The sequence below is a fragment of the Lytechinus variegatus genome, chromosome 3 (genome assembly GCF_018143015.1).
Source record: "Lytechinus variegatus isolate NC3 chromosome 3, Lvar_3.0, whole genome shotgun sequence".
Lineage (NCBI taxonomy): Eukaryota > Metazoa > Echinodermata > Echinoidea > Temnopleuroida > Toxopneustidae > Lytechinus > Lytechinus variegatus.
The window spans coordinates 52344544-52357256 of record NC_054742.1 but is presented as its reverse complement, the minus strand read 5'-3'; positions in this window follow the sequence as shown (position 1 = coordinate 52357256).

The following is a 12713-nucleotide window of genomic DNA, read 5'->3' as shown; positions in this document are numbered from 1 at the left end:
TTCCTGGAGCTACAATGGGAGCTGTGCTCAACCTGCGCATTTTCTTTGGATGTTTCTCTCACAATGCTCTCCCCTCTGTCAATAGTTCCATCGATGTCTTGCTTGACATTGTCTTTGATCAAGGGCTCCTCCCTAGTTGAGGTCATTCCAATGCTTTCCCTACTTCCATGATGTGATGTATCAGGATGAACATCAGGGTCAGAAGATTTCAACCTAGCACTTGCTCCTTGTGTATTTTTCTGACTACCTATTGTCAAAATATAACAAGATAGACACTTTAAAATGATGAAAGAATTTTGGATACTGCAATGCCATTATTGATTTGAGAGGGTTAAAACAAAACGTTCTGACCCCAATTTGCCTGTCCCATAATTTTTTTTTTGAAATATAGGCAGAGTATACTTCACATTGATATAACATGCAAATCTGCATTGAGAATGGATGCAAGAACAATGTATCAATATACAATAAACCATCAACCCACTGTATGATTAGCAATCGTTACACAACTTTACTTTGATCAAATACAAAACTGGACATGGTTGTCTCTTCTCCATTTCCCTTCTTTTTGTAAACAGCACATTGTGGGTATAACATTACACTCACCAGTTTTGGATTTTGCAGTGTGGATACTTGGTTCTCTTTTAGGTTTAGGCTGCCCTGCACTTTTTCGATGGAGTTTCTCTTCAAAACTTGCTGAGTGTCTGTCCTTAGATATCTTGATTGCGCTTTTCTTCTCTGGAGATCGGGATCGTCTGGAGGCATGGGGAGATGTCGAGTGTTCATGAAGGAAACCACTGCTGACAGAATTGACAAGCTCGAGGAGTTCTTCATCTGCACCAGGTGAGCCGGTGCGGGAGAGCACCTTGATGAGACGTTGCTTGCCATGTTCTGGAAGTTTCTCCAACTCCTGCAAGATGTACAATGATAGATATTTGGGTCGAAGATGGATGTCATTATCAGACAAAAGATTAGTGGTACTTTGATGTGAGTGAAAGGTTTCCACAATCTTTTTTTTCCAGAACCCTAATAAAAGGGGACTTCCGGATCCGTAGAAGATGTGTTTGATTGGTGTCGTGTGCAAGTATATCGAATAGGTTCCTTTTGTTGTTCTGTAACATTGAGTGTGTGTGTGAGTGCTCAGTACAATGTTCGAAAGAGAAAGATTCTCAGCCAGTTTTCACCACAACTTGTTCTCAACAAGGATGCACTGAAAGGTAGGTGGTAATGCTTCATCAGTTGAATGCCTTATCAGTGATAGGCATAATAGGCAGTAACTGGGGGTGAATACCTGGGGCAAAAGAACTGCGGAAGATTTATATCCTTTTACCTTTATGTAGGGTTTGCATTATGCATTATATGTGTGTTGGGGGGGGGGGGGGGGGTTACGTGTAACACTGCATCATTTATGTTCATACTTTCATAATCCTATGACTCTGCATGCTTATGTTGTACTTGGGTCCCTTAGTAGGTCGATGGGCTTCCTTGCATTCTGATGGTGCTTTTGGTTGACCAGCTAGCTTCCAGTGTTTGAGGCATCGTTCACAGTGGAAGACTATCTGAGCTGTTGTACCAGGAACAAAGTCGGCCGGTTTCACTTCCTGGGCAATTACAGAAATTGTTTTAAATAAAATAGAGGAATCGTTTTATCATGGGCAAATAAATTAATTACATGATCAATGTATTTGGTTCATATTTTTTATTTACTTTAAATCATACTTATACACATCAAAGTTTAAATAGGAAATGTTCCAAAAATCTGTTTTCTTCGATTTCAAACATATCATTATCGATGTACTTCACAAAATACTCTAGGCCTAATTCTTATTAGCAACATTTCCCTTAAAATAGATGTTAAACAAATAAAAATGTTGCAAACTCTGTCCCGATCATGAATTTATGAAAACCAAGTTTGAGAGCTGAGATAGGGGTGTGAATTTATGTGATTCTGAGAGAAATTCCTTGGAACATACTCCCTCACCGCTTTATTTTCTTTTTGTTTTGCCGATCTCAAAGTGCCACCCCCCCCTATAGATACGCCACTGTCCGACAATGAACCAAACTTGAATCCTGGGAGTTACCAATTCTTGAAGAGTTTGCATCTGTTGCTATACTCTTCCTCTGAACTAGCTGTCCATTGTCATAAACTACATAACGTTCTCCATAAGTACTTACTATTTTGATTCCCATTGATTGGCAAAGCAAAAGGGGCTTCAGATCCTCCTCAATGGACGTGATCCGACCAGGGCCTTCTGATAGAATAGAAACTGATGGTGTGTCCAGTAAGCCACTCTATTTATTAAAAAAAAATATAAAGATTAATACTTGAAAAGAGCAGACAAATTTATTTGATTTAATATCATGAATGTGTGTTCATGATAAATTTTGCCTGAATGTTTTATCATGGAAAAGCATATATATAGCTCCCAAATAGCATTATGATATTAAAAAAAGTGTTTGCCTTGCATTTGCATGTTTATTATTTGTTTAACTGATTATTCAAACAACGAAGGGGGGTGGGGTTCTATTATCTAATGGCATGGTAAAATTTTAATCCAGTGAAATTAAAGAGCTTGAATAATTTCTCCCTCATAAAGTTCAACATGCCCAATATTGTCACAATATCTCACATTATAGTTTGCATACAAGGACAATTAATGAAACTAAATGGGATAGGCCTACATATACGTAAACACTAATATGTAGTTCTCTGATTTTATTTCGTATCAAAACAGCCATCATTTTCCAAGAAATGAAATCAGTTATCGTTGGACATTGAAAAATGATATTCTATCATGAATCATTCCAATTCATAGATCAGTTTGGCGCCCTCTAACTGTGTAAGCCACTAATCTGTATATTCTGTTCATTTCAGGTATGTGGTTCTCATAGGCTTCTTGCCAGGGATTTCACAGAAAATGTTATCCCCAACAGTTGATCAAATGAAGATAGTTGTTTGTCAAAGACAACGATTATTTGCTTTAGAAACGAGGATTGATAAAACGTCACAACCACCCAAAGTCGATGAAGAGTTTTCAGGCTCTGACATATTTTCACAATTATTAAGTTTCCACAAAAAAGATATTCCTGTAGCGTGATCGTTTGTGCCAGTATTCTTGTTTTTACCTCGCTTCTTTATTCGAGCTATTCCTATATCAGTTATAATTCTAAACCATAATCAAACCGGGGAATTGTTTCGTAGTTTAAATCATGATCAAGCTTGAACCTAAGGATCTGGGTAACAAACCTCTGTTCTTCGGCTCCGGTCGTCCGAAGAAAGTCCCATCCGGATATGGCTCGCAGTACTGGCTGGTCTTCCTATCAACATCATACCTTGGGAAGTTCGAGGTTCTCCAAGGGGCTCATAAGGTTGTGCCGAAACTGCTCCAAGCTTTATGGACAGGATTATAAGCCTTTGATTACTCGCGTACTTTTTTTTCTGAATACACTGTTAGAAAATTTATCCTTAAAAGAAGAGAAGTTCCTGCAGCAGAGTCTCGAGAACACCTGTAATTTTACCAGATTGCGTAATCTTACAGGAAATTGTTATTTGGTATATGGAACCTTACAAATTTCCTTGAATAAAAACACCATTTCTCCTTTTTTAAACAGACGTTTCCTGTTGAATTGCAGAATAATTCGTGTTTTTTTATTTACAGAATGATTCTGTTATTGCTTTCTGCAAAATCTTTTTTTTCTGTAAAATCAGGTTTTTTTAACAGTGTAATGGAATGGATAGGGTTTATATTTCACATGGCTGCTAAGAAGACATGAATCATGTCCTTGTCACCAGTCTAGGACCAATGTCTTTTAGATCTTCTCGTTAGGACCAAAAGGCACAAGTATTAATGTCTATAATCCAAGTTGTTCGAACCCGTTTTGCTGGATTTACGAGAAAATTGCAAGTAACTTAGTTTATATGTCTTAATAATTTAGTTATAAACACACTCTGGTGTCCTCTCTGATTCCAATAACTTGGTGCTTTTTCAGCAAAGTTTGGGGTCTTCAGTAATATCATTCATATTGACTTGATTTATGTCTTAACAGGGGGGGGGGGAGCCGCAGGTGGAAGATAATTCCAATGAAAAAAAAATTGGGGGAAGGCTAAGATATCGCCCCCCCCCCTTCCCAAAAAGGCAACTTGCAGAATTCTTCATTATGCAAAGTCATAAAAAAAATTGGAAAGCACAATATTAAACCATAAAACTTGGCATAAAAATGAAATCAAACATACAAAATTGTCAACTGTTTGGCGCGGTGTTTGGTTCAGATATTTTCTAACTGTAATTTCAAGAATGTTATGTTAATACCGCATGGGCTAAACATCCTAGAAACATACCCGGGAAGGGATCCGAGCACGAGGCAAAGGGGGGATCGGCGTTTCGCATTGTAAAGGAGAGAACGCGGTCCCGCTATCAAGATCATCGATGTCGTCATCATCGACCTCGTCATCATCTGTCTCGGGTGTCGGGGTATGAATGGTCTTCGTATTAGGTGCGATGGCCACAGTCATATCTCTGACAGTGTTATGGTCATGATCAACGTCATTTGGACGACGAATGCCTCTCGTCAGACCCTGATGAACGAAGTGACAAAAAAAGTTATCGATCTGTAATCTCTCTCGACTCAAAATCGCGAGATTATATCATTTTTTTAGGAGCCTTTCGAATCTTTTGAAAGCCAGCAAGGGCGCCAGAAGCGGAGAGAGGGGGGGGGGGGCAGGTTTTCTTAATAACGATTATAGTCCTTCTATATATATATATATATTTATGTTTACATGTTCTATAAACGCGTCTTCGCAGTTCACATACTCATTTTTTACACAAAGTCCCAAAGGAAGTATCCCCCGGGCCCCGCTTGGTCGCATCGCTCCCTGGCAGACGGTAATTTAAAAGCCTACGCCGGCATTCGATGTGTTTAAAAGCATAATCTTGCATTCTACCATCCTCTCGAATCCGCTAGACTAGAGTGAGTTCAAATTTTACATTTATTATTCTCTGAGTATATAAAAAGTAAGAGACCCCGTCAGATAAATAGTGACAATAACTTCCTGCATCTAATTCATCAACATGCCTAATCAAATCATCGTGGAGTATACTACAGCTTTTCATGGATGGGCATTATTTATGGCTTTAATATTTTAATAGGCGGACACGGTACTCTGTAAGCCTTTATTGGTCTATAATAGTTCTAATAGTTCTAAGTTCAAATTTTACATTTATTATTCTCTGAGTATATAAAAAGTAAGAGACCCCGTCAGATAAATAGTGACAATAACTTCCTGCATCTAATTCATCAACATGCCTAATCAAATCATCGTGGAGTATACTACAGCTTTTCATGGATGGGCATTATTTATGGCTTTAATATTTTAATAGGCGGACACGGTACTCTGTAAGCCTTTATTGGTCTATAATAGTTCTAATTAATAATGTTCAGGTCACTGAACAAGAACCTTTGGGTTATGTCACAGGCAGTGGCAGATCCAGGGGGCATCCCCCTTTGAGAGTCCTAGTCAGTATTTTTAATGCAAATATGTCGTTCATACGCAAATATCGCCCCCCCCCCTTTGAAAGCCACATCAAATATTTGTAATGGGAATAGCATTTTTTTGGGGGGGGAATTTTTTTTTTTTTTTTTTGCTTGTCAAATTTTCCTAGAGAAAATGTGCCCCCCCCCCCCGACCAGGATGTGACATCACTTTTAAAGTTGATTTCATTTCTGAAAGCTGAATTCAATCCCTTAAACTTTCTTTTAATGTAAGAGCTTTTGCGAACTACAATGCTTTTAAGCTCTTTCTATGTTTGGTCACTCACATAATTATCACTGTAGCCCTTGGGAGCGTACACATTTTAGTGCTACAAGTTTTCAGGTCTGACAACTTTCCTTGATTATGATTGACTGAATGACACTTTTACCATAGTAACTGTCGGATAAAATAGTACTTGTCGGAAGAAACGTCTGACAAATCCTTTAATGAAACGCTCCACGGATCAAAATAAAATATAGTGCAAGGTCTTAACTAGACGCCCTTTCACATCACGGTAAAATAAAATCGTAATTTGAATGATTCAAGTGAAAAATAAGGCGAATGACGAATTTTTAGCGCGTGTGAAACCAAACTAGAACATGATTAGAAGCACGAATTCAAATACTACTTCGGAGGTGAATACCAGTTAAGTTTCACTCAAACTATGGTACAAATTTTGCGTGAAAGTCTTGACCTTCAAAGCATTTTTTTAAAGTGACATTTTAAGCACTTCCGTAGATATTAATACAATTGTCATGCACTTGCAATGCAGTGCTTTGATTGACAAGGACACGTACCGCATTCGCTCGGGAATTCGAATTTAAATCACAATTTTCAAGTACTAAAGATCCGATGATTCTAAAGACGAATCATCATGACAAAAATGATTCACGATTCACGTGTGAAAAGACCCAATATGTGGGACCTATTCCTTGAAAAGTCCCCAATTATTAAATTTGAGAGGAATTTGAATCCCATGCATATAAGAGGGGTTAATATCATGGAACTTGGTATTTAGTATGAAGATGGGGGAGGGATGTCTGCACACCGTATTGAAAAAAAAGCAAAATAAATACAAAACAATGTGCCATATGTTTGCGTTTCCATTCATTTTATGCTGTAGACCTATCTACTATATGGGGGGGGGGGCGGGTTGAGAGGTACGATATCTTGAGGACTGTTAGTGTTAGCCCGACTGTTAGATGTAAAATCTACGGGAATATTCTTAGAATTGAATCATTTCAAAATTTTGAATCGTCATAGGGCCTACTTAAAATTTAAAGAATAGATCTCGATCAAAATAATTAAACAATGCAAATCTATAGAAAATATTGTATGGTTACAAAGTTATACTATTGTATCATTATATGGTTACATTATTAGGCCCTATACTAAATATCTAGATGTAGGTCCGATCTCTCCACTCACGTCCCCCCCCCCCCGTTCTCTACCTACTTTTGATTCCTTATCACCATTCTATTTAGAGTCTAATTTATGATAAAGATAAGGCATGATAGATCTAACGGTACTTTATATAGATGTTGTAGATATGCAGAAAATGTTCCGGATCTCTATATATACGTTAAATCTAATGATTCTCACCCGAGATACCCGTTTGCTAACCGTTGCTGCTGGGCCAAAGATTCGAATCTTGGTGATAGCTTGTTGAGAAGCTGACGACCCTGTTCCTTCATCATTCTCATCCACTGAGCTCCCTAATTCTACCAATCTGGGCTGGATGCCCTCAACGTGAGGGGATGACATTTTTTATAGCGTCAAATATTCTTCAATGACTATTTTTTAATTCACATTTGAGGAAGATTGATGGCAAAATTCGTCAACCATTTCTATGCACAAGATTGTTGTAACTAGGCAACACAAGTGGTCATGATATTTTTTCGCGCCAAAATTGCGTGCAAGAGACATTTCTAGCCTTATGCGCATGATTGTTGAACGCGCGCATCATGGGGCGCATGTGAGAGGCATCACATTGGGCATGCATGGCGCAGGCCGGTACGGTGTAGCGGCGAATTCGATACCTGCAGCAGATACGGTAGTGGGCACACAATCCACTGGCGGATCGTGTTCCAATTCCGGCGGATTTAGTACCAATTTCTCCCGAAATTATATTTTTACCTTTTCAGATATCGTTCTTGCTTACGTATACGCATAGACAAATAAATACGTCATGTAGTACGTGGCCGCCGCGCGCGATGTCTCAAACTAACACCCCTCCTGGCTTGTTACGATGGTCTGCGTTCTCGGAGTGCATGGCCGCACACTTTCGAGAAAAAAATACTTGAAAAGGGAAAGAAAGGAAAAGCGAGAAAGGCAAAATATGATACCATTTTCTGAATATTTTTATGTCAAAATCTGAAAATTTGTTGTTTTTTTTTAAATGAAAATGCAAAAAAAAAATCTTTCTCGCTCACAACTTTTAGTACATTTTGTCCGATACCACATAGCTAGCCCCTCAAAGGCTTGGGCTCATTTCGCCACTGATAATTAGGAGAAAAAGAAGAGAACTTGCATTTTGTGATTTTGAATAAAATTGCATATTAATGAACGGTGATTCTAGACCCCAACCATTCCACGAAGCCATATAAAAAATGGAATTATGAGGAGAAATAGTGCATTCTATTCTGAATAACTAAGTTAGCATTTGCATAAAATTGTAATGAAACATAAATTATGGCGTAATGAGCCAAAGAATTTGAGGGGGTTGGATATTGCGTATTGGAAAAAATAAAAATAAATGATTCAGTATACACTGTATACAGAAATACAAAAAAACGATTAAACATATATACAAAGAGAAATTAACAAACACATTTACATATTAAGTTCTGAATTACATTCCCTTGTGAAAAAAACGATAATCTAATATGAATTCAGAAGATATTATTAAGTTTTCCTTTGAAATTTTGTATTGAATTACATTGTATCATATCCTTTGAAAAAGAATTCCATAATTTTGGATCAGTAAAAACAAATGTCTTCTGTGCAAACGGTGTTCTATTCAGAGGTAAATGAAAGGAACTCGCCTTGCGAGTGAAGTGCTCATGAATTGTATCATTTTTAGTAAAAACATATTTTTAAAAGATAACGGTGATTGTTTATTGAAAAACTTGTACATTAACTGTCCGAGTTGAAAATAATATAAATCTTTAACCTTCAAGACTTTATTTTGCAAACACAGAATATTTGTATGTGCTCTGAATTGTGCATGATTACTAATACGAATTAATCTTTTTTGTAATATAAAAAGTCTATTAATTTGAGAATTCGCTACCCCATGCAACAACTCCGTAATTCAGATAAGGTAAAATTATCGTTGAATATATTGATAACAAAATAGATTGGGGTAAGAAGTGACTTAATTTTTTATTGACACCAATGTTGCGAGCAATCATTTTACAAATATCAATATGTGTTTTCCAAGAAAGATTATCGTCAATGAGCAGTCCAAAAAAAAATAGTAGATCGCACTCTTTGAATAACAGTATCATTTATAATTACATCTTTTGGTACAGTCGTAATCTTGTTGCTAAATAGCATGTAGCTATTTTTTTTTCTAGGTTAAGAGAGAGTCTGTTAGCTGTTATCCAATTAGAAACATTTTTTAGCTCGTCATTGAATATTTGCGTCAATTGCTCTGGGTCGGGGTCGACAGAAATATATCATCTGCGAAAAGTATAAATTGAAGTAATCTTGATGACATATCAATATCATTTATATAAGTAATGAACAAAAGTGGGTCAACAATGCTGCCCTGTGGAACTCCACAAAGAGCAGGTTTATGTTCGGAAATATTAATATCAAGGGAAACGAATGTGAACGCCCGAATAGATCATTCTTGAACAACTTTTAAATTAGTGGTTCCCCTCTAATTCCATAATGGGAAAGTTTATAAAGGAGAATATTATGATCAACTGTATCGAATGCTTTTGAAAAATCTAAGAACAAACCAATCGTTTTCGAAGACTTGTCATAAGCTTTGGCAACTGTTTGAACTAAAGAAAGTATTGCATGTGATGTGCTACTCTTTTCCCGGAAACCAAATTGAGTTTCGGATAGGACGTTGTGCTTTTAAAAAAACATGTGGTTCGTATGTGAACAAATTTTTCAAGAATTTAAGATAAGTTTGTAAGCAATGAAATGGGTCTGTCGTTACTTGCTAAAAAACTATCACCCTTTTTGAAGACTGGTATAATCTTAGATATTTTCATTGATTTTGGAATATTTCCCGATGATAATGACAAATTGAATATATAAGAGGGTCAATTATATAATTTATCGTTTTCTGTAGAAGGTTGTTATCAATGTTATCGAATCCTGCACTTTTATTTTATTTAAGGCTAGATATAATTTTAATTATCTCCTGTGCGTTCGTAGGAGAGAAAAAACACAGAACTTTGATTTCTAACCCCCCAGATATTGATGAAATGAATGGGAATTTGTTGGTATACTTCTAGAGAGCTCAAATCCAACTTGTGAAAAATAATTATTGAAAATATTTGCCATCTAAACTTTATCTTTAATAATAGAATCATCATGCATAAGCTTAGTTATCTTTAAAATCTTAGGTCCATTATTGATGGTAGAATAATTGATCAGTTTCCATGTTTTTTAGATCATTCTTGCATTGATTAAATTGATCATGGTAAAATGCCTTTTTAGCAGTACGGATGACCCCTGTTAGTATATTCTTATAATTGGTATACTGGCTCCGAGTATTCTCAGTTAGTCTTGATATATACTTATAGTATAATCGATTTTTGTTATTTATCGAATGAAAAGTTGAATTCGTTATCCAAGGTTATCAAGGTGATCTTTTATAATTTTTGGACTTGGGCTTTGCAAAAGGGATATTTTCATGAACATGACTCATGAAGATATCAATAAATGTTTCGTTTCTGTAATACATCATCCCAAGTTTCTTCTTCTAAACTCTGTTTCAAACGAGATATATTTATGTCACTATATACACGCCTCTTATGTACATAATCGGGAAAGTTGTTTGGCTGATATTGATTAGAACAATACATGAAAATTGGGAAATGATCAGACATATCTGAAATAATTGTACCAGCTTTAAATTTTGAACGTATATTGGAGAAAAAAAATTGTCAATCAGAGTTGCGGAAGTATTAGTAATTCTAGTGGGTCTAGAAATAAGTGGCAAAAAGGAGGCAGAAAGGAATGTCTCTAAAAAGTCATTTGCAAAAATATTAATATCACTTGCTAACAGGTCATAGTCTCCCATTATGATACATCTTTTGTTTTGAACAAAATGATAATGTAGTAAATTATTCAAAGTTTCTAGAAAATCAGCACTATTGCTGCGAGGGGGCTTATAAACAACTCCCAATACAGTTTTTCTGTTATCACGATCACTAATTTCAATTAATAAATTTTATGCAGTTTCATTCATTAAATACTCAAATTGACTCGGCACAAAAATTGCAACACCGTCGCCAATTTTATCAACACGATTATTTGTAAGTATATCATAACCTGGGAGTGCATTCGTATTAATACATTTATCTGACAGCCATGTCTCAGTTAAACCTATTACTGTATTTTGGGAAGCACCTGAGTTATCTAAAAATAAACGAAATTGTTCAAAATTCTTGTTAAGGCTTCTGATATTAAGATGCAAAATAGACAAGCAGGAAGAAGGTAAAATGTTTTTGGCTGAAGCCTGAGTGTAGTAGTTTGAGGATATGACATTCGAAGCCTCATCATTTGGATCTAAATCAATTTTAAGTTCATCATTATTAACACCAATATCATAAATAACATCATTGGAATCATTGGAATTGTTCGTAATCATATCAAAGTCAATCCTTATTTACATAAAACATCAGTAATATATACGTGCGTAAGAGAGTTTTACTTAATTTTGTTCAGATCCTCTTCTCGATGACTGAATAGCAACCGATGGAACATTCGGGCTCTTCCTCACCAGAATGGTGCCATTCATTGTCCATAAGAACTTGTATCCCGCCTTCTTCTTCTCGTCATTCGCTTTCTTTCAGAGTGACTTCTTAGCTGGGGCTAGATTTTCGTTGAGGAACACCTTTCCTTCATCCCTTGAGAATCCCAGGTGACGGGTTGATGTTTCCCTCAGTTTCTTACGGCCTGAGTACAGAGTATCCCTCATCCTTCTGGTTGTGAATCGAACGATGATTGGTCTGACTGGACCACCTTCTTTCCTCTGACCAAGTCGATGTGTCACATCAATGTCGTCGTTGGATACCTCAGGTGAAATTTTCTTCATTACGTGAAGGACAGACTCTCTCACATTCTTACCTTCCTTCTCAGGAACACCTGCCACTTCTAAGTTGATCCTTCTATGATATTGATCCAAGTCATTCACTTGGTGTTGAAGTGTCGTCATCTTTGCTTTCAGATGCTCATTTTCTTTCTTCATAGAAGCATTCTCACTTCTCAGCCTTTTCACCTCGCAGGTGAGCTCATCCTTTCGTGAAAAGCTCCCCCGGGTGTCTCGAAAAGGTGCGTTATTTTGACTCCCCTCCCTCAACCCATCCTTTCGAGAAAAGCTTCCCCAATTTTCTCGAAAGGGTGCGGCCATCCCGCTCCGTAGACGATCGAAATAAGCCCCCCCCCCTACTGTTTCGCCAGAGCCACGCGGCTGCCGAGGATGACGTCATAATGAATACACGTAGTCAATCTGAACCGGAAGCCCGGGGGCCACTTCCATTCACGAGTGGATACCATGCGCGACCATGGGGTCTCGAAAAGCACCCTAAACACGTAATTTCCATATTCTGAAAATGTACCCCTTAACAAGTACTGGCATGTGAAACCTTACCCTTAACAAGTATTGGAAACAAAACGATACTCTTGGCAAATATTCCCTGAAATGAACCCCTAAACAAGTATAGGAATGTTTTATTGTTAGGGGTCCCTCGGTCGTCAGCTTTACCTTATTTGGTTTAGTACGACCCCACCTTCTACACCTCGCGGAAATTGGACTCTAAACACGAATTGTTAGGGCAAAAAGGACATCCTTTATAAAACATTTCAATTTTGTTTTATCATCCCCGAAAATTCGACCCTAAATACGTAATTCTCCTTGCGAAATAGATACCCTTTTTTCATTATTTTTGTGTTTTTGACACCCTTATCACGTTACGTACGTAACGTGCCCTATCGT